Raw genomic sequence first — 26,146 nt, forward strand, 5'->3', positions numbered from 1 at the left:
TGCTGAGCATTTCTTTTGGTGGCAGTATGGTCAGAAGTTTCTCCTTCCACTCTTGCTTCTTTTCTGCTTTCTTGTTTGCCTTTTTTTTTTTTTTTTTAATTTATTTTATTTTAAAATAAAACTCCAACACCATCATATGCCAGAATGTGATTTCCTCCCAGCTGCAAAGGCTTTCATCTTGAGAGCTTTCTCACTGACTTTCAGCCTTGGTTGTCATCCTAGGGCTGTGTGAACTTGTGTCTCCAGACCAGTCTGGGGATTAAGAGCTGGGGGATGAGCTGGCTGTTGCTGAAAGAGGCACCTGCTGGGAGCTGCGCTACCAGATGGGAGAGAATGGTCATGGCAAGAGACCAAACAGAACTTCAGCGCAGGCCCTGAGCAGCGGTGACCTCAGTGCACGTGCTTGGGATAACTGTGCAAGGGGTGCTGACGGTTCTGAAGGAGGTAGGACATGGGCTGATCTAGTGACTGGAAGGTCCAAACATTTTCTTGATGTGACCTGAGGTTTGGGAAATTAGTTGTTTTGAATCCCTGTGATGCTTGGATGGCTTTCGGCTGTGAAAGGGAGCCTGGGCCTCCTGGAACTCGCTATGCCACAAACAAAGCCTTACTGTGAAGGACTGTATTAAGACTGGTTTCCTAATTGAGTTTTTGTTTGCTAGATACTTACTGTGAGAAACCTTCACAATTACTCCAAATGCTCATCTGTAGTTTTTTTAATTTGATTTTATATGTGTCTAATCCTGTTACCTACTTTGGGCTTAGTAAATAAAAAAACCTTCAACTGTTTCCTTTGACTTGCTGAACTTAAGGGTGATGTCAGTGTTATAATCTAATACCAAAGCATTGCAGCACTATGGATGTGTTGATCCTCTCAACAACCAGTGAACTGCTCCAGGCTAACCAGGGGGTGATAAAATACATCTCCATTTAACTGCGTGCATCTGTGTAGGAGAAGTATCTTCCCTTACCTGACACTAGTCAGGAAACCTCACTGGTCTGCCCTGGAGCTGGGGGGTCCCTGAAGCCTGTGGGTTGCTGTGGAGGTTGCGATGGATGCTGCTGTTGAGCTGTATTCTGTAAACACAACACCTTCTCCACCCAGTCATTGTCCTGCTTCTCCTCCCCACTCTCTCAAATCTCTTCTGTGTAAAAGAAAGTGCAACTGCAAGGTCAAACTTTCAAATTCCGAGGTGCTGCTGGTGCACACTGTTGGGTTGACCAGATGGTATTTGAGAAGTGCTAAGGATCTCTGAGATCAATACAACAGCTTGCGAGATCAACTACGCCTATGACACCCTCATAGAGAAATGGGGAAACGCTGGAGGTCAAAGGTTTGAGTAACAGGATGAGGAAGTTACAGCCCCATGTCTGAGTCACGATCTTTCATTTTGCTTTTCTGAGAAGAAGATCTTTGTGATTTTAGAAGAGCATTAGTTTTGCTTTCTAAGTGCTCCCTTTCATTTCAAAGGGAGGAAAAGTGTTGTGAAAGAGGGACATTTATCTGTGTTTTTTCTCCTTTTTGTAAAAGCCTTATGAAAGGACAAGTCAAATTCACTTCTGGAGAAACAGGGCTAAGTCAGACTAGGGGGATATGGTGCTTTCCCACCCCAGTAGTGAATTTTGGTGTGATATTGGCAAGGGACCTCTAGCTCTCATCTTGCTGTGGGTGATCTTGGAAGCTTCCACAGAAGGAGCAGTGGGGCACTCTGGGGTACGTCAGCTGGGAAAAAGGGTGATTTTGGGAGGAATGAGACAGAGATTACAAAATCTGGAGTTGCCTGAAGAGAGTGGATAGGGACTGACTGTTCCTGCCTTTTCCCATGGGAGAACTGGGGGCCAATGAATGTGAGCAGTGGCGTCAGATTTCAAACAAAAGAAGGGAGGTGGGTCTGGATGTGCCAAGTAATAGACCTGGAGAACTTCTCATCGAAGGGTGCTGTGGGTGCAAAGTGTATGCTCGCATTCAAAGGAAGACAATAGTGTTGGAAAGCAAGATTTGTTAGGGATTTACTAAATAGACAAACCATCTAAGGAAAAAAAAAGTATCCTCAGCTGAAAATAATTGAAGGCTAAGTAAATAATTTGGGTTTGGGGAGGGAAGTACAATATATTTTTGGCCTATTCTTACTCTTTCCTACGTGTCCACTCATAGTTTTTGTTGGAGACAGTAGTGGGCAAGGCGGGCCCTTGGTTTGGACCCATACAGCTTCTGTAAGAGTTCTGAGACAGTTAAGCCTGGAGACAATATTGTGAAGTTTTTTAGTCCCCTAAGAGCAGCATCAGCACAACTACAGCTTCCTAGAACATCCCGGAGATGGCCAATCTCCTTAGAAATGGTTTCCTGTCTATTTTTAAATTGTCTGCAGTCTCACTGATGATTTCCTTAATGCCCTCTCTGCCCATGCAAGCAGTGAATGAGAAGGACTCAGCTGGTACAGGGAGGTATCCCCTGAGGTATGAGGGCTGCTGAGGAGGGGTGAGGCTGCCAGGCACCAGAGGGGACAGAGGAGAAAGGGGAGGTCTGTGTGAAGGTGCTACAGTGGGACTTTGGAAACATTATGTTCTGCAAGCTGTATTTTCTTGGAAAGTTTCATCTGGCTACAAACTGAGAGGTGGTTGGGAGAGCTGGGCAAGAATCTGCCCGAGCTGGACTGGGTTGGAGTAGGAACTGGTGGTGAAAAAGAAGCTCTGAGCTGGAAGTTGTGGGCAAGTGACATTGCTCCTTTGCTCTTGAGCACAACCAGCCCAAAGGAGCAATGCTGGCTGTTGGTTTTCCCGGAAAGGGAAGCCAGGCTCTCTTCTTCCAGGTACTGGTATCAGCAGGTCAGACAGCTCCTCAGAGGGATTTTTGAGGGACCGCTGAATGTCGTGTTGACATGGACCTTGTGTCAGGGAAATGCATATTCCCAGAACTGTTTTTCTGAAAGCAAAACTGCAGGACTTTTTCCTTTATTTTTCACTTTAAAAATACCAACTTCATAGATTTTGTACCTGGCAGAACCTGCCTCTCCCTTTCTGATGGCTAGAGTATGCTTTTATAGCCAGTTCTGCGTACACGGGGAGTGAGGGAGCAGGTGACTTCAACTCAACCTTCCCTCCGAGCTTGGAGAGTAATCCAAGGCAATACAAAAGGAACCTTCTAAGAGACTTGTGCAGCTGCACAGCCCTTATACTGGCCCCATGATCTGTTTATCTTTTGCTGTCAAGGAAGTGTCAGAGTTAGGGGAAGCTCCCCCAAGTGGGATGGCTTAAAAGACTGTATCCTCTGCTGGGAAGTACACATGCTTCTTTTTTTATAAGCTATTTGATACATTTTTCCTCTCTTTCTGACTCTTCCCCTCCTCCCCTGGCAGCAGGATCTCTGGCCGTTGCATGCTTTTCATTAAATCTTTCTGAATGTAAGCTTGTATGTCCTGACACGGTCAAAGAGTACCATGGCAGGGATAAAACTCAGCAACAAAATGGAAAGCTTTTTCTGGTTTTGATTACTGGACATCGCCGGTTATTGCGGAGTGTGTTCTTGGCTGGCGTCTGAAGACCAAGTTAAATACCACCCCGAAAGGAGCATCCCATGATGCTCCTGAAACACTGAACTTCTCCTCTTGAAATATAAGGCGGGGGGGCAATTGTGTCTTGGCCAATTTCCAACCTCTCTAATGCTACTGTCACTTTTATCCTGCATGTTCTGCTTTTGCAGTATCCATTGGAGGAGGTTATTTAGCTTCCCTTGCTGATATGAACAACTGCCACTGTTGTGCTGTTGGGTTTAGGTTGTTTGTTTCTAATGAAAGCCCCACGCTTAGTGATGAACTCAAATAACCAATAGCTTACTCAGCTTTGCAGCTCTGTTATCTGAATGTATAATCGCTTCCTGCATCTTTGTTTGCTTTTGCCCTCGTGCTGCTGTACCGATGGCCTGGGAGGAACCATGCTGCTCCTGCAGCTGCTTTTCTCTGCCCCAAGGCACATCAGCATGTGGGGAGGAAAAGCAGTTCCTGGTTACTGCTGCGTCTTCTTTTGATGAAGGCAAGCTGCTCTGTACCATGGAGTACCATCCCTCTTCTTTCTGAGGGGGGGAAGACAAGGAGCCTTTGTGTGTATTGTGAAGACTCTGGAATTTGCACCTCAGGGGGACAGTGGCAAAATCCATCTGTAAACTCTGGGCAGGTGACCCCCGGTTACCTGGTATAAGCATTTGTACTGAGAAGGCAGGGCACCTGTGGGCATCTCTCTCAGTGGCTGGTTGTGATAGTGGCCAGGGCTGCAGAGTGGAAGTGTCAGGGCCCTGAGTGTGTCTATTAGGACTGAATTGTCCTGACAAGTCTGCTGAGGGACCTCCACCCACTCCCCTGCCTGTGGACACAGGGGCTCAGTTTAAGCTCAGTTCATGACCCTCAATTGCTCCTGGAGCTGTGGTGTAGGTGTACGTGTCTTCCACTGCATACAGCCTTGACCGTGCCTGGCCATGGACCTCAGTCAGGGACCCTGACCATGGACTGACTTCCCAGCTTGACGTTGGACCGGCCTGGTGACCACTGGACTGTGCCTGACCCTGGTTACTATCATTGGAGCTGACTCTGACCTGCAGTTTGACTCCCTGGCCTGACCTGCCTTATCACCACGAATGGTCTGGAATCTTGGTTGACCTTGGCTGTTGTCCCCAGGGCTGGCTGCTCGTCTCACTTGTGTCCTGCGGGACAAGGCCCTGGCTGGTGAGCCCTGCCCTGCTGCCTGAGTTATCCTCCTTGGCTGCCAGCCCTTGCTGCTCCCTGACCCTGCAGAGGTCTCTATGGATGGGTGATTCTTTGGAAAGACTCATCTTGGTGTGAAACACTTCCTCAACTAGTAGCACAGCAAAACAAGAGCTTGTGGCTTCGGGGTTATCCTGTCTGACCGCTGGGCAAGGTGACACCATGCATCAAAGCTGTGCCTTCCTTCCAGTCTCCAGTGCGGTAAATAGGTTCTCACCAGCTCATTACTTGCAGGATTAGTAAGCATTCCAGCCATGGGATATGATGTAGTTCTTTATTCAGCAGACTGGCCAGGCAAGAGCTTCTATCCAGCCTCACAAAAGGATGTTTGGGGATTTGGGGGTTTTATTTCTTGTTTGCTTTTTAAGCTTCTAGTACTTCTAGTGTTTTCTACTGCAATCAACAATCTGCCATGTACTGTAGGGCTTGCAGCCTCACAGGACAAGAGAGAAAATACTCTTTTGCAGAATCCTTGCTAAACAGGTTCCCTGAAAAATATGAGGAACTCATGATTGTTCCTTGGAAGCAAAGATCATGACAGATGCATTTACAAAGAAGAAACAATAACAATCAACAATAGACAGGAGGAAATGGCTCCTCTGAGAACAGGAGCCAGACTAAGGGAAGACAAATGCTTGGGTTAAATAAGTAAGTTTTATGACAAGGGGAAGAAAATGCTGAGAAAGCAGGGGTGGTAAAGGAGGGATGGGGAGTGGGGAGCAGCCCCTGGGAAGGGGATGTGCCGTGAGGCTCTTAGGGACATGGCTTAGTGCTAGATTTAGGTTGTGGTTGGACTCAATGATCTTAAGGGTCTGTTCCAACCAAAATGATTCTATGATTCTGTGTCAAGAGGCCACCTGTGAGGCCAAGCCTTCTCACTGGTAAGACTGCGGTGTAAACTGAATTGCTACAGCACTGTCCCATGGGAGACCAGCCCCAGCTAAGCAAAGTGGTGCAGTTTGCCCTGGAGCAGCTGTCTCAAGGGCGGGAGCAGAGGTTTCCTTGGAGAGGCACTGCCAGGTCACCCCACTCGCCTGGTGTTCCTGGTGGCAGCTGCGCTGCTTCTCCCGAAGGGCAGGTGAATACACAGAGGCAAGTGTGTGGCAGCTTCTGCTGGTCGCTGCTGTCTCAGGGGGATGGAGACAGCTGTACGGAGGGCACTGGCTCTCCCAAAGAGATCTGCAGGGGCTTGCAGTGCAAGAAACCTATTCTCACCTGGGATGTGTACTCTTAATTCAGCATTGTTTTGTACTAAATCTCTTTGCTCCTCACGCTTTCCTTGCTAAGCTTGTCTGAAGCTGCTGGCAAATAAAATGTATTTTTCCCCTCTTCTGTGAGGCTCCTGACTTCACCTATGATTGCAGATATTGGCCGTTGCAAGCTCTTTTTAACCTTTGGAGATTTACAGCACAATCTTCCCGCAAGCACTATGCGTCTCAAAGGGCAGCACGTAAGGGGTGTTCTGGGGATGGCTGGGAGATGCCAGTGACATTTTGGAGATCCCCATTTGTCACTGAAGGGCAAGGTGGGCTCACTGTGGTGTCACTGGGAGCTTCTGCTCTCTTGTTTTTTTTCCCAAATGAAGGGATTTGGGTGACATAGCAGCCCCTGTTGTGTTTGCATGCTGTAGCCCCAGAGGAGCTTTATTGGAAATACTACACGTAACTCACAAAACACAGGTCCTTGTCAAAGCTGTAATTCACACCATGTTCCGCTGACACTTTTTATACTATCGTGGAGACAAATCAAGGCTGAAGAATCTTATTGTTGCAGAAAATAGAGACAATTGTGTTTTCCCCACACAAAATCACAGAAGAGTGCTGATGTGTTGCTTGAGATTTGGGACTGGATTAATCTTGAAGTCTGGAGCTGGGGAGATGTGGACAACTTGAATCAAAGCTGAAGAACATTTTCCTGTGATACCTTGTGAAACATAATTCACCCAGATAAGAGGTGTTGTGTGACTCTTAATTACTGTAAAACCAGAATGTGTTCCTGCTCCTAAACTTAGTTTGCTTTCTTCTTGTGCTTTATCAAGCAACTTCTTCCTTTGGAGATACTAAATCTTGTCTGTATTATTGCTGTCACTATTCTGCCCAAATAAAATGTAAAGTAAAACAAGCCTGATCTGATTATAAATAAGATCTTAAAATTATCCCTAGCTTATCTAAGTTTGGGCTTCAAACATGAAGACTGCATTGGAGCTGCCCTGGTGTAGGGAAAGTATTTCCAGCTGTTCAAGCACTGCGGAGATCCTCTGTCAAGGCTTGTTCCTACTGCTCAGACTGTCTACAATGTCATCACAGGGGGAAAAGACGTTCTTCATACGTTTTTATTAACTTGCATGTGTACTGTCAGGTCAAGGTGGATCCTAAGCTCCCTGCCACCTCTGAACTGATGTGCCAACATTTATAGAGTTCTTGCATGCAAAAGATGTCACCTGTTACCTGCTAATTGAAATCAAAAGTATGCATTCATTTGCAAATAGTTAACGGCCACTGAGATGCGATGTTCTCCTTTGCTAGGCTGTCCTGAGCCACGGCTGTAGGTGTTGGCCTTTCGAGGAAACTCTGTGCTGAAGTGGATGTTCCTCTAGGTGAACCCATCTCCTCCTGTTCCTCTCCACCGTATGGGTGGGCATGTGGTTCCCTCTGAAGTCTGTGAATCAGCTAAAGATACACAACGCTTCTTGGAGGAGAGCTGACTGTAGTAACAATCTCTTGCTTCCACTCACATTTTTTATTCTATTTTCAGGAGTTGCATATATTATCATGACTCAAAAATGTCTTTAGGCTAAATTTTCTTATGTAACGCTGATTTGCCAAACTTACCTGCACAGTTTGCAGATCTTTCCATCCAAGACTGAGATGTTTTGTTTTCAGGTTGGCCAAAGAGTATCAGCTCCTGAACCCTTCTATGCTGGGATGTCACAATGAGACAGTGCCACTAGCTCCAGAGATGAGCTGGATTTTACATGTGTTGATCTAGACTAATGGTAACCTCAAGCTGCCCATCACTTGCAACACGTAGGAGGGATTCCCACATAATCCTACCTCCCACCTCACTGGAAGTTCTATGGAATAAAGATGCTGTCCCTCAAACACTCATTCCGGCTTGTATAAAAGGCAGGGTGCAGATGTGAAAAGGTTTTGTGACAAATCTTTTATTCCTAGTGGGTGTGATGTTGAAAGACCGCCACTTTTATATTAGATATCCCTCAGCCAGTGGTGTTTGCCCTTCAGTATATCCACCCACTTCATAAATTAAGGGTAGCTATGTGTTCAAATAATTGTTCCTTCAATATACTTCTCATGGTGGATGCTTCGCATCGTGGATACATGATAGTAGTGTTCACTGGGAGGGGAGCTGGGAATTAGCAGCTCTGCGGTGGCCATAAGCAGTTATTTTCTTCCTTATTTGTTTCTGCATGTTGTTGTTAACACTGATACCTCTTCCCTTGCTGGGATAAACTATAATCAGAATCTGAGGACTAGGAGTCCTCCCTTCTCCTGATTTTGTGTGAGTCTCGACAAACTCTTCTATTTTCTTGGAGTTGTGAAGTAGGCAATTAGTAGAAGTAATTTGCCTCCTGAGTCAGGGTGTAGAGCTGGAGGCTTCTGTGTCCTGAACTTCAGACAGCAATCCTGAGCTACGAGCCTGGATCTGTTATGGAAAAAAGTAGCAGGTAGCCGTCCTCCTAAATGAGCTGCAGAAAGTTATGTGTAGCTATCCTTTGCATTTATTCCTTCTTGAAAAAAAAATGTCACTGATTAAGGATTGGTCTGAGTAGAGAGATTTGCTTTAGGATGGCAACCACATTTCTGAATACTGTGAAATGTTGGAGATTTAAGAGAAAGATGGGTGAGGAAAAGCAATTTCACACCCCTAGGAAGCTTAAGAACAAAAAAGATAGAAGATGTTGCAAAATGCTGCAGCAGGGAAGTGACAATCAGGCTTTTCTGAAGTGTGCTGCAGGTAAGTTTGCTCTCTAGCTGGAAGGTGTAACTGGAGGAACAATTCTGGTCCTTTAACTGAATAGATATCATCTTCCTTCCAATATTGCTGATGCTGGTGCTTTGCTGCTCCCCTTCCCTGGTTCAGTGCTAGCGGAAGGCTGGGCTGGTGGCCAGTTCTCTGTGCTGTCTGACAAAGGTGAATTCTGCCGGTACTGCAGAGGGAAATAGAGCGGTGAGCTCAGCGTGTGCCTGGCGGCTCTGCAGGGCCCTCCTGTTGCACACGAGTGACCAGCACTCGCGGGGGGTATCCGGCCCAGAGCATATAAGGGTGCTGACTCCCTCACAACATCGGTAGGAACAGGCTGTGAGGCAAGTACCTTGGACTATAGAAAAAATTAATTAAGGATAATGTTAAGGTTGATAATGGGAATTAAACGTTAGTCTTCAGCACAATGCAATATGAACTCTGGGTTGAAATCTGCTGCTTTTCAGAAGCAGAATGGCTGGTTGATCTCCATTCTTATCTATGAGATATGTTGTCAGCTTTTCCACTACCCTTCTTATGGCTTTTTCAGACAGGAGTGACTTATTATTTATCAGCTCGTTATCAAAGGATTTACTTAAAGGTTATGCCAGAGGCCAAAGGGTCAATATCCAGAAACATCTGCACTTCCATTATCCTTAGGAGGTGAATCGTATGTGGCATTTGGCCCTTGAAGTAACCTGAGGATGAGAGGCAAGCGCGTCTCACCTGTGAGCTCAGACACAATGTGGTATGTGAACGGCTGTCTGCATCCTTGGGTTCATCCTGAGTGGGAAGTTAAGCATTTGCTTGCTCATAGCTCCCTTCTCCTGTGCTATCCAGCCCCTGTAGTAAACAGAACACTGGCAGTTGTATAGAGGTGGGAGAAGCAGGTTGCTGACAGGCAATGAGAAGAACCTGCTTGTGGCGATCTGTGTGCCCTACTCAGATTTCTTAGCCCATGACCAAGAAATACTTGAGAAAAAAACACAGTGGCTCAGCCATTCATGATGATTTCTGAAGCTCTTGCTTAGTTACACACAAAGGACCCATGCGGTGACTAAATTCAGAAACAGTCCTGACAAAATGGGAGGCTGAGTCCTGTCAAATATGCAGCAAATGCAACAAGTGGACAGCCCGGGTGGTCACTGGAGAGAAGGAGCTGTGACTTGTTATCTAAAAAAAGGCAAATATTGGCTAAGGGCTGCTGCTTTGAGATGTTTATCTTCAACCAGAACTAGACATGTGATCAGAAAATTATATTTGTTTCTGTCTTTCTCATCAGTCATTTAAAGAAAAATAATTACACAGGATTGATCCTCCTGCATGTTTGAACTTCTCATCCTAAAGCCAAAACCCATCAGGCACAGCACTGCTGCTTTTCTCGTGTGAAAAGGTCACATCAGGAACAGTCAGTTGTTCGGGGTTCAGTGTTGGCAGAAACAGTCACTCGCGTCCCCACCAGGATCACCTCCTGTTTGGGACCATCTCATTAATGTTAAGAAGCTTCTGTATTTTTGACACCGGGAAGCTGAGCAAAATATTCAGTTGATACCTCAGGATGTAGTGATCGGTAAGAGATTGTGAAACAAGGGATGACACATTATGAATTTGACAATTCTGTTGGTGTATAAAATTGCATTTTCTGGAACCTTTGAATTTTGCAGCAGAGAACTTGAATCTGAAAAGTTCCTGTTTTTCTTTTTTCCTGAGCAAGTTGATCTTTTATACAAGAGAAACTGTTTCATAGTAATTGATTCCTCCTGTTCCTTCTGGGTGAAGAGGGACTGGAGTATCCTGTGGTACTGAAAAAAAGGGGCTAGTAGCGCTATTAATCCTTTATTTTCCTCTATCCCACAATAAATTTATACCTGTTGAAGGACTCAGTAGACTATTGAAGAGTCTTTGGCATTGTGTAAATCCACAGGAGCCACTGAAATGGAAATCAGGTTCCCAAACCATCACCCACCCGAGGAAGAGAGAGATCTCTATTGTTTTACGTTAAACAAAGAGAGAGAAATGTGCTCAAGTTTCCCTGCAGGGGAAAATGGAGAAAACGTTTGGAGGGTTACACTTGGTGCTTTTGGTGGTGGAGAAGCATCTCCTGTTCTTTAACAGCTTATAATTTCCCAGTGTAACACCATTGGGGGGGCATGGAATGCAGGGTCAAAAACCCCACAAATAGGGATGAGACTTATTGGCCAGAATCACTGTTCATCAGTCTTCATCCCTTTCCAAACTCCTGGAGATCTCCGAGGTTCCTGTCTAAAAAGGACGGTTTGGAATTTAGATTTTTCAGGTCAGGGTTTTCCCCCTCCCCTACAGTTTTTATTGGAATGGCATTACTTCTGTGTATCACTTTTTATCTTTACTTTTCCCTGTGTTCTGAGAAGTTCCATTGCCATCGTGCCCTCAGAAGCACCTGAGGGCCCTATTTCTCTACCCAGTCCCAAGATAAACCAGCCTAGGACTGTTTGTCCAGTGAAACTCATTACTTGATCCTTACTATAGCGTAGATGTCTTTGCCAAAGAGATACTTGCTCTGAGAACCAAATACCTTTTAACCTTTGAAGCTCAAGCAGTTCTGTCAGAATTAATTATAAACACACGAGTGCACATGTTCTGGAGTGGCTTTTTGCCATTTCCTACTTAATGAACGTGCTAGAAAACAATTTTTATTGTATGCTGGCTGTTCATATTAAAAATTGTAATGGCCTTTTTGCCAGAGCTGAGCTTCTAGGAGGTGTTAAATACACAAGCTATTGCTGCATGGCATTTCACCCCAGCTCTAGCTCCAAAACCAGAGAAGCTAGTTGCTAGTTTTTACTTTGTCATAAGAAGCCTGCGTAGCCCTAAAACAGTAGAAGAGCTTGAAATTAAATACACCCCAAATAACACAAAAGCGTCATTGAGAGCATCGCTGATGACGACATGCTCAGAGCTAATTGTACTGTTGGATTATATTAATGGAGTTTCAGGGGAAACTTAGATTCAGCTACAACTCCCATGAGCTCTGGAAAACACAGAGCATCTGGAGCCTGCTTGTCCCCAGAGCTGCTTTTCTGTCCCTGGATCATCAGTAGGTGAATGTGTGGTCTGTTTTGTGTGTGTGTGTGGTTTTTGGTTTTGTTTGTTGGTTTTTCCCCTGAGATTTAAGTGGGGAAGACCATCAGAATTTGTAAATCTTGGTTTGCAAAATGTTTTTTGCTAGCTTTGCCAAGCAGGGGCTTGTAGCATAATCACGCTTTGATAGACTCGTGCTCTTAGTGAAACCAGTGGTTGTATTGCAGGGAAAGGTGAGTGTGGAAGGGGAGGAAAACACTTCATTTTGAGCTGCCCTTCCACAGGGCACTTCAGTTGCCTTAACACCTTTAGATCAATAATTCTGAAAGAGCTATCTGCAAGACAAAAGAGAGCAGGAGAAATGCAGAGCACCAGTGACTGGGAGAGCTGGAGGAAAAATCCTTCCACTGTCCTGGGAAGCCCAGCACTTGCAGGCTGCAGAGGAAGGGGTGAAGTGTGGCTGCCCTAGACAGTGTCTCCTCAGGAGAAATTCTTTCTTGGCCTGAAGTTTGGCACCAGGAGATAGGTGAGACATTCCTCAGCCAGCCCTTGAAGGAGGAAATTGGAAGCAGAGATAGGAACAAGCTGTGGGCAATCTGAGTTGCTTCAATTATTCAATTAACTTTGCACCAGTGTGGGTGATGAGGAGATGGAGAGTTCTGATAATGTAGTGAACTACTAGGAAATCCTCAGGACTTTTGGGACTTGCCACACTCCTTTCTGTTTCTGTTCTGTTGCAGAACAACATAGAATTAGCCATAAAGCTGTGCTTGAAATAAATCCTGGCATGCCAGATAGATGATTTGTAGCCTCAGCCACCTGGGGCAAGGCAGGGTCATGGTGTGTTGACTTACCTATGCAAGGGTGGGATCCGCTAATTGCAGTGGCAGGTGGTAACAATTACCTTTGATTTGGTGGCTCGGGGAGCAGGGGAGAAACTTGGACCTCAGTCGGGCTGGGGAAGAAGGGTGCTCTGATGTGAAGTTGGAGCTGTGCTGGTTGAACAAGGCTGGAGTTTCTTTGGTTGGGGAAGCGAAGCGTGAGGAAGGGAGAATGCGCCTGACTTCTCACACATGTGGTAGGTGTCTACTATTTTTATTTTCCTTCAGTCTCAGAGACCGGTAGACTCTTAACAGTGAGTCTGTAAGTTTGTGTGTGTTTAAAGGCTGGGGCCGAGCTGTGAAGGCATTTCTCAAGGAAGAGTTCTTTTATTGAGAACTCAGTGAGCTGAGATCTGCCTTAGGGTGCGTGATGTGCTGGGTGCAGCATCACCCTGAGAGCACCCGAGTTAAAGGTGCCTGTGAGTAAATAAGTGGGTTTTGTTGGCTGGTTATGTTCCGTGTATTTGAGGAAAGAGCTCTACCTTCCCATCCCGTTCTCAGCCCTTCCCCACAGGCAATGCCATCCATCTCTCTGGTGCTTGCCTTGGGACTTCTTACCCTGGTTGTTCAAGTAGTAAGTCTGTTGTTCTGGCTTTCTGTTCCTGCGTGTTTCCCCAAGTTAACGGAAGATTAGAGTTTCTCTGACCACGGTTTTCTTTGAAGTGCATCAGGAAATTTCTACTATTTCAGCTTGTGTGCAGTCTTGAAGAGAACAGTGTTGGATGTTGGTGATGGAGAGACAGGCCATGTGGTAGCAGGGAGCACAGTGCAAGCCCTTGCCCCAACACATCAGGAGTGCCTGAAAACAAACCTCTGAGTTATTCGCGTGGCTGTTTGTGTATGGGATGCACAGGTCTGTAGGAGTGTAAAAGAACAAACAAACCCTGGACACACAGGAGTCAGCTGGATAAGCTGAAAGGGAGGTAGAGGTTTAAAAATGCAGAAACTGAGGAAACTGTTGCCCTGTGGGGAAACTTTGAGAAAGGGAAAGAAGTGATGTCTGCAGGTGCTTTCTGGTCCTCTCCCCTTGTAAAGTGCTGCCTACAAGGAAACCAGGATAGTAAAAGATAAGAAGTGGTTGGCCAAGTCAGCAGGGGAATTATAAGCTTGGAAGTCCCAGTCTCACAGTAGTAAAATCCAGGAGCAGTAGAGCAAGGCCAAGTAGAGAAGCACAGGCTGTTACTGGGATCTGCTTATAGCACTGAGATTTGTTAAACCTGTGTGGAAGCCCTGCAGCCAAAGAAGGCAAACTCAGCAGCACGTGCAGTCCCTGTATTTACGTGTTTGGAAGCCACCTCCAACAGAAGTTGATTCAGCTGACCGGCTCTTTGTGCCCATGGGCAGGAGGTGGGTTCAGGCTGCTTTTAATTGAAGTTCCCTGGTCTGTTTGACTCGCTCAGCTGGCTTGTTTGACTGATAAATTACAGTATGTTCTGATAATATTGTATAGGCTTAAGTGATGGTGGTTCAGTTGTGATAAAACATCCCTAAAGTACCAGTGAGATGATGATTAAGCAGTAGCTTGTAAATAAGCTAAGATGCATGTGCTGTAAGTAATGGATCAACAACAAAAAGAAGCAGCAGGAGAAGGGCAGGACAGGAAGAGAAATGTTTCTGGTGAAGAATGTAAAATGCTATTTTGTTTTTCGCAGACCATGTGGAGGATGTGGGTGGTTTGACTGGAACATATTTACCGTTTTGTCCCTGTCGTGGCTGGGGGGTGAGCAGTGGGTGTACCATACTGTTGGGTAGCTTGCTCCTCATGGCCATCGCTGGATAACAGATACATGTACAAGCCACCCTTAACACGTCCATTGCTCTCAAAATAATACATCTCATGTGTTGCCCAGTGTTCCACTGCAGTTCAGTTCACGCACAAAAAGCAGGAAAGCAAACAAAGATGCAGAGGAGCACTGCCACATGCCCTAGGAGACACAAGGTCTCCTGGCTTCTCGGCCACTTCTGCACAGTGTGAGGACCACCCTGCTTGGCCCACCCCACCGCTCGAGGGCTTTGCTGCTGTTGTACAAGTTCCTCAGGAGCAGCTTTCTGGGCTCGAGCAGCCCAGCGTGAGCTGTTTCCATCCTCCTGCGATGCAGCAGGCATCGCTGATGTGACTCTGAGTCAAACCCTCTCAGTCAGCTGTCTCAGGACCACGTGCAAAGCTCACTTAGGCCTTTGCAGAAAAGATGCGCAATTCCCTTAGCGCTTGTGTAGATTTTCTGGAGTGTGGTATTTGACTGCTTAGTCACAGAGTTATCTTTGTGTTTTAAGAATAGATTTGACTACGGTCTCCTTGGCTGTGCTGCAAAAGAAAGGCTTCATTTGTCTTAGCATAAACACCTTGGTATGAGTGTCAGATGTGCCAGCAAGTGTGTGCTTAATTAAACAGGCTCCTTAGTAGGTTTTGTTATCATTTTAGTGCTCTGCACTTGAACCGTGTCTCTTAGAGGACTAGTTAATGAATTTGTGAGGCTGACAAGTTATGTCCTTTGCTTGCTTGTTATGTAAAATTTGTTAATGTCTCCCTTTGCATACATTGTTTAATTACAGATATTGTGACTTAATTAGCTTATTGCAATATATGGGATTGTGGAGGGGGGTGTGTGTGTGTTTTTTGTTTTGTTTTTTGTTAATTTTTTATTTACTGACCTTATGTAGAAGTAACCTGTTTAAAAAAAAAAAGCAAACAAATAGAAACTTGAGTTGTTTTTGTGTCCCTGCTGAGAAATACCTCCCCTTGACCCTCACCACCTGGGGAATTTTCCATAGCTTGCTAACCTTTATTGTTCCCATAAAAAGCAAAGCTTTCCTTTTAGGGGATTGATAGGACTCAGTCGCCAGCCTTGCTTTGAGCACAGAACTTTGAATATGTGGGTTTTTTTCTTAAAAAACATATCTCTCTAGTATTTCTTTTGAGTCTAACATAAGTATTTGGGGGTAATGCTGTAAATTGAAATACTTCCATCTACAGTTCTGAGAAAGGGACAGAAGACTACCTCAGCTGTTTCTCCTGTGCTTCCTTGGGAGTTCAAATTACTCTTGCTAGTAGAAAGAGTTGCCTCTCATGGGCAGGCACAAATCTGCAGGGCTATTGGGGGATAAGGAGGCTCTGTATATTACAGTTGTGGGCCAGAAAGTGCACAGTGTCCCTTGGGAGTCCCACCTGGTGTGGGTGGCTCTAGGCAAGTGCCCAAGTGAAGAACCCTGTTCCTGTTGTACCTTGCAGCCCAGATGGTGACATTTAATTTCCTGTAACTTTACAACAGCTTGGTGGGAAGTTACCATCTACCCAGGCTATCCAGACTTGCTTTCCTAATCAGAAGGTTTACTGGGTGGGAAAAAACATGCAGCAGGTCAGAAATCGCAGTCAAAGGGTTTCTGCAGTGTCACACTAAGTGCAGCACACCCTGGATGTGTTTGGTGTCTTGGTACCCACTTGCAACACCCCAGCCTCTCTGGTTTGCTCTGGGATGGAGATTGAGCAGTCTCAGCCCAGCAAGACAGCGGCATAACCAGATTATTTGTGGAGGAAGCAGAGGCAAAAGTAAAAATTATAGCTTGCCCAGAGCTTATAGGGGAATCTCTGGCAGAGGAGCGGAATTCTGCCCTAGGTCTTAATGGCAGAAGCATCCTATCTTCCCACTGTATTGATTTTCAGATTCCTTCATGCTCCATTTCTGAGTTTTAGCCTTGTTATAACTTGAGAAGAGTTCATCTGCTTCAGCGGTCTGTCTCTTTCCCTTCTGATCTCCTTCTCTTCCTGCAGCTGCCCCTTTTGGTCCTTGTTCTCATTTCCTCCTATGATGCACACTGAACTCCTTTGGAAATCAGTGGCTGCTGGTGAAGGCTGGACCTGTTAGGAAATTGCAGCCACAAAAGCCGGACTCTCCAGTGTAACAAGGCCATTAAACCTCCTGTGGGAATTCTTAAAGCTGGCTTTATCTGCCCTGCAGAGAAAAGTGTGGGGAGAGGCTGTTGCGCCATTGTTTCTCCTGCTGATGACGCAGACTGGAATTACTTCTTGAATGCAGCCTACATTGGGTTGAAGCTTGGCTTTGTGTTGTCCTAATCCCTCAGTCAAGACCACAGCAACCGCACTAAGTTAGAGCAGCCCTGAGGCTGTTCCCTCATTCTAATACGTGCCACCAGCAAATTGCTCAAAGAGATCAGATCTTTGACTAGACTCTGACCCAGCCTTTCAGCTTCGACCCAAAACGTAACCTCTTGGTCTGGGAGCAGCCAAGTTAGACTTGGACTTAACATAAACAAGTGCTTAGAAAATTCAAAGCCTTCTTTCCTTACTTTGATACCTGTCTTCATCTCCTCTGTCATTTCATGTTTCACCACATCACTTTAGGTACTTCTGAAACTTCTGGTGTTGCTGGAAAGAGTCAGTCTTTGTGGGAATAACAAATGTTCGTGCAGTCGCATCTTCGTTTTTGGGTTAGAGGGATGGATTTGAAGGCAATAAGTTGTTTTCTCATGCTGTAAGGTTTTTTCTTTTTTTTCCAGTATTTTCCTTTCAAACTGGAATGAGTTTTCCTGTAGTGTTGTGTTTCCTGGTAATTGACAAAAAACCCAAACTGATTTGCACCAGCAGAAATGCACATGAGGTACCCAAACCTTCTAGAACAAGGATACTTCTGGCCTCTTCCAAAATGTTATTGCTCAAAATGGTCTGTTCCTATAGCTGGATTAGACCTCAGTGAATCAGCACTATGAGAAACCTCTTTGGGAAGTTCCTGCCGGGCTGTACCCGGCATCGCTCGCTGATTAAGTTGGGAGCTTCCTCAAGCAGCGTAGCTGCGTGGGACAACAGGTCAGAGCCTTGCTGCTGCAATCCTGGAGCACAACTCTGAGGATGAGGAAGAGCCCTGTCCTATCCTCAATCCCTCTTATCCTTCAGATTTCCCAGGATGTGAACGAGCTCACCCCTCTGATGTTTGAGGGAGGTGACCTGAGCGTGGTGCAGCGAGAACTCTGGACAACAGCAGTAAAGCAGGAGGAGAGATACAAGCTGTGGTGGTGCACCCATGCCTAGACCTGCCTGCTGCCCTGTCCTGCCTTGTGTTGTTGCCAGCTTGTAGTAAAATGCTCCAGCCTGTGCAGAGAGCAGGTCTGATGTGGGCACATGGTTGCGGACGTGCTTCTGGCTGCGCCGAGCCCTGGACTCCTGCTCTCGCAGGGATGCCGGGCTGCTCGAGAGCATGGGGCACCAGGCAGGAGTGAAGGAGCCAAAAAATACACCTGCAGCCTTCTGCACCGCATCCTGGCTGTGGGGTATAGACTGGTGGGGCAGATGCACACCCTCCTCTCTCCCCCTCCCTTCGATATTGACATGCACACCCCGCCCCCCCGCCCCGCTCCTGCAATGGGGTGAACAGCTTCTTTTGTTTGACCCCAGAGCAGGGTTGTTAAGAGAGAGGAGGAGGGGGCGCAGAGGCACCAAGGAGCCGCTGGGCGCCCACAGCCAGAGTGGGGGCGCAGAGAAGCTTCTGGAATGCCCACAGTCAGATCTGACAAGGCTACATAAACGGGACCCTGCCGCGGTTCGGCTGCCGGTTGTGCGGCCCAAAGGCTGCGGCCGAGCGCCCGCCCCCTGAGGCGGGGCGGCTGCCCACGGTCATCTCCCGGGACCGGCGTTCCCCACCGAGACACGTGGGTGAGCGATGAAATTTCTTGCTGCTTCCTCGCAGGGTCGCGGGTGCTTATGCCGTGATTAAATATAAGCATGTGTATTTTCTTTAGTAATTCCTTGCCACGTTCAGGCAAGTGTATACTTTTCCCGGAGTCAGGAAAGGCTCTGGCATTGTTCTCCATTGTTATTATTTGCTACACCTCAATAATTACCTCGACTGATACTCGAACCTGTATTTGTGTCACTATTGGAGAGCTAAAACCTCATCTTCCACCGGTTAATCTGCTGCACCTTCTGTACTGAATAAAAGTTTGTTTTGGACCCTGTTGTTAAACATTGGGGTGCCTCCTTGACAACTGGCTACCAAGCTGCAGAGAGGACAGGTGAAAAGCCTTTCCTAGAAAACACTGTGGGGTTTATGTAGCTCAGGAGCTCACCGAAAGCTGCTGGAATAAACTGGAGAGCAGAAAGCATCCTGGGAGAGATTAGACAGTGGGAGAGAGATTTGCTTTTGAGCTTTTGATTTGCCTCACATGACATGTCTGCCTCTTCTCTATTTAGAGTTATCTTGTCCTGTTTGTACCTTTTTAGTGCTCTAATAAAACCCAGTCATTGGACCAGTAGCCTTTGACTTCTGGCTTGGCCGCCTCTAAGACCAGATGTGGTAATTCCACCTCCCCAGTCTGTCTGATTTGGCCCAGTCCAGAACAGCTTTTAACTGATCAGGAAACGGAGACCAAAGACTTGTCAGAGTTGCTTTACGTACATTTTGGTCATCAGAGTTCCAGCTCCCTGCCTGGTGGAGTGTTTGCAGCCTGCAGTGCTCAGTGGTGTGTGCTTGTGTGGAGCTCGTTCTGCACGTACTGATTTTAAACTGTAGGGTTTCTTCCAGGAAATCTGTATTTGGCTTTACAACTTCTAGGAAGAGGTAGTATATTGGAAAACCTCCTCCTACCATATGGGAAGAAGCATTCTCTTTTGTACCCTGTAAAAGAGAGGTAAAGGTGGTGTGGGGTTTTGTTGTTTTGTTTATTATGAACTTCTAATGAGTACACAAGCTTGGAGTTTTCATGGGCCTTGATGCAGTGGCTGCATCTCGGTGTGGGTGTGACATTTGTGACATCTGTGACATGGGCTCTGAGCTGAACCATTTCAAAGGAGCGGAGCTGTGTGGGTCTTGTTTAGTTCAGGATCCCAGGTGCAGAAAACACCAGCCTGGCTTGGTACCGGAGCAGCCAATGCAACAAAACAGCACAAGGTTAGTGTGTTAGACAAGCCGTAGGTGCCTCAAACCAGAAGATGCTTCTCTTGAGTAAGTGGCTCGGGTCACCTTCCCATGTCCGGAGGCCACGGCTGGCCCTGCACCGCTGCCTTCGTCCTTTCACTGCTTCCTGCTTTCCCAGGCCAGCTGGGCTTGGTTGAGCAATGCATAACAAGGGAATGTCCAAGATGATGAATCTGTTCTTAATGTTCGTTTAATTGGCTCCCAGTTGCCCTCCGCCCAAAGCTGACTTTGCCCTTCAGCCTAAGCATTCATCACCCTGATTGCTGGGTGTCTTTTTAGTGCAGCAGAAATAATTTCATCTACATGGAAAAAGTATTGGAGAAAGCAAGACTTCAACGAATATCACTTTTTTTTCAGCTTCCCAGCAGAAATACCTCCTTGAATGGAGACTCTTACCTTCTCAGCAAACAGTTTACACTGGCATACCTTGATGTTTGCAAGGAAAGAGACTTGATCGAGGTCCCAAGAGTAAAGCAGGCTCGAGGAAAATGCTGTCATTGTCAAAATCCCTGCCTGTTCTGAGGCTCTGTTTGTACAAAACTGTTTGGATGTTGGTTGTGCAGTGTTCTGGTGTCACTGGTGTGTATGAGAGTCAAAACACAGCGATTGAATTACGTTTTGCATCTCAGAACTGGAAATGTCCCTTATTTTTTTACAGAAGGCTTTTGGTGTGAATTTGCAAAATAACAACCAACCCAACAACTTGCCCAAAATTCCTCCCAGGCAAGTGAGTTTGGCCAGGGAAAGAGAAGACTGGATAATTTTTCTGTAGAATTCACAAAAATTCGTTTTGCCACAGGCTTAAGTCTTTTCTTTCGTTCAAAGAGTTTCCTTTTACCTTCCTTACCTGAGCAGGTGGGAAGAAAATGTGGCACAGCAGTAGGAAAAGGGGGTAAGTCTGAAGAGAAATAACTTGTCTCTATCTGCAGTCTCTGTGTGCCAGGCAATTGGCCAGTACCACCTATACAAACACTGGTGTCCACCTGGCGTGGGAGCAGCTGAGCGTCAGCCCGGCTCACAGCTCTCCAGGTGCCAGGTACTTTTGGGTGGCATCATATATTGAATGTTTCCCAGAAAGAGAGTGTCTCTGTGTAAACACGTTGAATAAACGTAGTCATTTTCTCCAGCCCCATCCTGTCAAGCATAAGGTGCAGATGCAGGATCCAGGAGCTCTTCCAAATTAATTCTTTCCCCTCTTGTTGCCTCTCCACCTGTGGTTTGGGAGCAAACCAGGACCAGTAGCCTTGGCCAAAGCCAAGCAGCGTCAGGCTGGCCCAGTTCTGCTGCTGTGCTGCCAGCATGTCCCTGCTGTGGACCTGCACCCAGCTCTGCCTCCTCACAGCCTTGCTGACCCCAGGAGAAGGGCTGCTCTTACCTTTGCTGAGGCAGAAACATGATCCGAAACAGCTGGTTGGGTCATGGGTAGGGAAGGGTGTGAAGTAACTGGCTCTTGCTCATACCTGTGCTCCATACATCTTGTGAAAATAAGGATATAAGGAAGATCTGGGACTGGGTGACTCTCGTGCCCCTCTTCAAGGTGGCTGTTGAAGGCTCAGCAGTGGTAGAACACCAGCATGTGACAGAGCCGGTCAGCCACTGCTGCTTGTTACTGACAGAAATGTAGGTTTTGGAAACAGAGCTCTAATCATCCTTCATATTGCAAAAGTGCCTTTCCCCCCCCCCCCCCCCCTAAATCCAATCTGCAGTTTAGATTTGGTGCATTGTTCTGTGCTGCTTAAAAACCTCCAGACTGTTAGAAATGCTCAAGAAACTAAGGCTGTAGATGAACGTTTGCCGCGTGTGTTTAGTTGAAAAAGGCTTAAGCTGCTCTCACTTCAGTGGAAAACCCCCAAAGTTGTTTTCTTCTGCTGTATGGCTATTGCAAGAAGGCCTTGGCTGCCGGGGAGCTTCCCGAGGGTTCAGGTAGGAAGATGGGAAGTATTATGTGAGCAGAGAAAAAGTAGTCTCTAAAGTGGGATTATGGACTGATGTCCCTTTTGGGTCCTTGCACACTTTGGACACAGATCTGAGAAATGGTTCTCTCTTGAAGGAGGACTTGGAAACTTGAAAAAGCTCAAAGATGGGCTTTTCAAGTCATAGAAGAACTGTGATTTTCCTGCAGCAGCATAGAGCACCCATCCCCTACTAGGTGCAGTTGTTGTTTGCTCAGGAACATGAACCATCCAGCTGAAGCAGAGAGCAGTGGTGATATAACCTGCATCTGGTTTTTGAGGGTCTTATTTGGGTTTTTGTTGAAGAAAACTGAAGTGATCTTAGTGTTGTCCAGATTCTCCAGCTCCCAGCTGCTGCCCTGGCTCCCATCACGCTGGGTTCCCACGGTGCTGGATTATATCTTTCCAGGTTGAAAGAAAAATGTGCGGTTGATGGGCTCTCTCTTGGAGCCGAGGCCACCGTGCTGGTGCTATAAGGGAGGGCACTGTGCCACAGGCCTTTTGGCTTGCTGGCTGGAGCGCTGCGAGGAGTCCAGCAGCATTTTGTTTGTGAGAGAACTCCCTCTGGCATTCTGTGTTAGAGCTGGATTTACTGGAAACAGGTCCTTGATGAAAACCTTCCTTGCACAACACTTTTCCCACCTACAGGCAATGGTGACTGGCACAGTCCAAAAGCCTCCAGGAGCCAGCTCTTTTGTAGAGGTCTGGCAAGAGGCTCCAGAGATGGAGAACAAGACTTAACTCAATGTTGCTTTAATTAGGGACGGCGCTGGCGGTCTCTGTGTCAATGAGTAGGTGATGACCCTGCAAGTTCCCAGTCCTGCTCACTTGTAATAGCTCCTTGGGCCGTGCTTGCAAGAGTATTTTTGGAAGAAGCGTGTGTTACAGAGTGGTGGGTGTAGAGAGCTGAATTTGCAGACCCAAATCTTGAGAGGGATGGCGTGGGGATGTTGTTTAGTTTCTCTTGAAATACGGAGGTGCCCCTGCAGTGCTCCTCTGGTTTTAAATGGGCAGAGGTAGAGGAGAGAATATGGGATTTATGTGTTTTGTTTTTAACAATCTGGTATAATTCTGGGGAGTTCTGTGGCTGTTGTTTGGTGCCATTTCTGCCTCCCATGCCAGCCAATGCCGTAGCACAGGTGTACGTCTGCATTCCTGTTGACTCAGCCTCCTGTAATTCCTGGTGAAGGCTTCAGTCTCTTCTCCTTTAATTAATGTGGTTAGCTTTGCTGCAGATCTTTATGGACCAGATTGTGACTTTGGCCCCAGCATGTTCCTCATGTCTATGTGGATGAGCATAGTCAAACCTGAACTTGTCTGCCTGTGAGAAGATTAAGCTGAGTGTGAGCCAGGCACCTCTTAGCATGGAGCCCGAGCAGAAGCACCTGTGTGCCAGGCTCTATACACTTGCAACCTCTGGAAGCACCTTCTGCAGCTGAGAAGATGTTTGCATCCCTGTGGTGCGAGGGCAAAAAATCACGGACTCCACACAATCCAATATGAATTCAACCAAAGCCATTTATTACAGAAACAAGCCTCCTTATATATGCAGTTATTTCCTGATCACGCGTCCACACTCTAAGCATGCATTAGCTGATTGGGTATTGTCCATGTTCATGAGCTGTCCACGTGCTCGAATCTCACTGCTAATAGGTCTGTTGATCTATGTCGTGTTTTCCACTTAATAACAAATCTCCATCGTATAGAAACCCATCCACGCATTAACTTCAAGAAAATCCCTCAAATCTCCCACATTGTGGCACATCATGCCTACCCCCTGGAAACCCTTGCTGTGCATCTTCCCTGTGTACAGTCACTTGTCATTAAATCCTACCCAACAGCAAGTGGGTGTTTGGGATTTACAGGTTTCTGGGCTCATGGTGTGCCCAAGGGCAGCCGGAGCAGATGCCACATGATGGACTCTGCTCCTCAGGATCACTTTCAGGTGCAAAATGAGCACGCTCTCCTGGAGCACATCCTTACTCCATGGTAGAACATGGTATCTCAGGGGGGCTAACCTTTCATAGCTGAAGAGAAGACAGCCTTTGGATTTACGATCTTAAAATGGAAAAGTCAGACGTAGTTTTAGGTCAGAATGGCGGTTCCAAACAGGTAGTTTTGCGCTGGGACTATTAGTGCATGCATCACCTTCAGCCAGGTGGGTGTAGATTTGGATCCTAGCTCAAGAAAAACAAGCTTTATACTGTTAGTAAGAGTATCTCAAAGCTAAGGAGATACCTCTCCTTACCCTCTGCCTGGTAACTGATTTTTGGGTGAGGAAACTGAGATACAAAATGCCCAAATATAGCAGAGATTGGAGGTATGTAATGAACTGTGTAGAAGTGTGTACCCTGGCCTGGTGATTGATTTGATCTTCTGAACTGGGCCTGGGTGGCTTACCAAGGTCTGAAGGTACAGCACGGGCTGCTGGCTGGTGCTAAAGGGAAGGACCAGCCCCTCGGGCCGGCAGGGAGATCCCCTGAGAAGTGTTGTGCCTTGGAAAAGCCATTTGTCTGAGACGGAACAATTTTGTGGGAAAATGTTGGTTTTGATGAATTTCAGTTGCTGAAAAATATTGGACAAAAATGTTTTGAAAACTGTTTGACCTTTTCTAAATGGCAAAGTTTCAATGTTTCTAGATCCAAATGCTGCTTCATTTTGATAACTAGTATTAATTGAAGGTTAAAAAAACTGTTGAAAGTAAAATGAAATTCCTGAACATGAGTAGATACAAAATGTTCTCTTGCTTTTTTCCTCCCCCAGTGTTCTTATTTTTGTGGAAATTTTGAGGGTTATTTTTTTCTTTTTTTCACTTTTTCATGTCTCTGAACTGGGATATTTAAAACCCCACAAATTGTTGTGGGAGGACATCCCATCCGGCTTACTATCCACCTTCTCCAATGCAGTTGCATTGCTAGTACCAAAGTGATTTTTATTTTATTTGGTGATGCAGCTACAAGCATTTTTCAGACATCCCGAAGGTGAGGGTGTCTGGCTCTGCGGAGGGACCGAGGTGCAGGCTGTCCCCGCAGCTCTTGTCTGCCCAGCGCTGTCTGTTGGGTTCCTGGCAAGCCTTGTATCTCCCCATCTGAAAGGAAAGCGTGTGAGCAGTGTGTCAGGATTTGTGCTGCGACTGAGTGACAAACGCTCTGCGTTTGCTGAACACACTGGGAAAACGTGAAGTGATCACTTTAAATGCACCATGGCTAAAAGGAGCCAGTTGTGTGTGTAAGTCGGGAGCCAGGGCTCATGTCTAAACATAGGGAGTATAAAGTAAATAGGACTGTGCAGCAGGGGATGTCTTAAAAGCTTCACCAAGCAAGGATTGCTCACTGGTCCCGAGCCACAGACAACAGGAATGTCATCTGGCGAAAGCGGCTGGAGCAGAAGCCTGCGTATATGTGACATTTGCACTGCGCAGACATCTTAAAGTCTTTGTCATCTTTAACTCTGCATTGGAGTGAAAATGCGCATTTTCCATCACCTTTCTTCAACAGAAAGGATTAACGTACAATCTGTTGCATGGGATGTGATGGGAACCAGGCTGTGCTCTTTCCTCCAGCATCCCAAGTCTGTTGCTGTGTTTCTGGCTGCTGTGAAGAGTGTTCATTGCTCCTCTTTAACTTTGCTATCTTTGCCTTGTCCATCAGGTAACAAGTCACATCATCATTGATGTGATTTCCAACTTCATGTGTTGTTACTGTACTGGCTCTTTGGTTGTAGTATATTGTTTCTGCTTTTGAGATGACGGGGAACAGTTTTATTGCACCCCTTGGAGCCTCCTCAGCGAGAACAAGAGTTTGTACTTTGAACATCTTTGTATCGTGTAAGTGTTAGTTTGGATTTTAACCTTGTGCAAAGGTTGTGGAGTTCAGTGTTGCCTTTTAGGGCTGTCTGTGAAGCGAAAAAGTGCATCCCTTCTGGGTCCATGTAAGCTTGCAGAAAGGCTCTGGTGTCAGTAAGTGTGATGGGTTTACAAGTTTCAAAGTCATAAGCTGCAAGGAAATTGCTGCAAATTAACTTATAGTAATGGTAAAATGATCTTCTTAGTGCCAAGGCTGCTCCTAGAGGTCTCCACAAGAAAGCAGCATGGGGAAGATGCAGTCTGCAGGCAGGGTTTGAGGACTGGTGTATGGTGAGGTGTGATGTTCACAGAAACAACAAATATTGATTTCAGGTTGCTGTCAGTATTAGTTTTAGCTTGGTCATTGATCTATTTTTGAAATGTGGAGCGTTTTGAAAATCCCTGTCAAGCTGATTTCCCCCAAAAAGGGTTCCTGTAGGACTGCCAGTAATTCAAAGAAATCCTCACACTTAAAGATTAAAACCCACTCACTAATCTATTCTTGTATCACCTTGTCAAGTTCCATGAAAACTACTCAGTCAGTTGCATCCCTGTTAATTTTGAGCTGCTGTGCTAACTGGTCAGAAAATCTTGTCAAGGGTTTCAGTTTGGTACAAGAACGAAAAACAGGAGTTTTTCAGACTTGGGAGTTTCACAGTTTTTTTTGAGAGTACTGCAGAATTTGAACTGTAATTTGAAAGCTGGGGGAGGGGGGCTGCATATAAAATAAGCTGGGCAATAACATATC

This window comes from Nesoenas mayeri (genome assembly GCF_963082525.1).
Source record: "Nesoenas mayeri genome assembly, chromosome: 10".
Lineage (NCBI taxonomy): Eukaryota > Metazoa > Chordata > Aves > Columbiformes > Columbidae > Nesoenas > Nesoenas mayeri.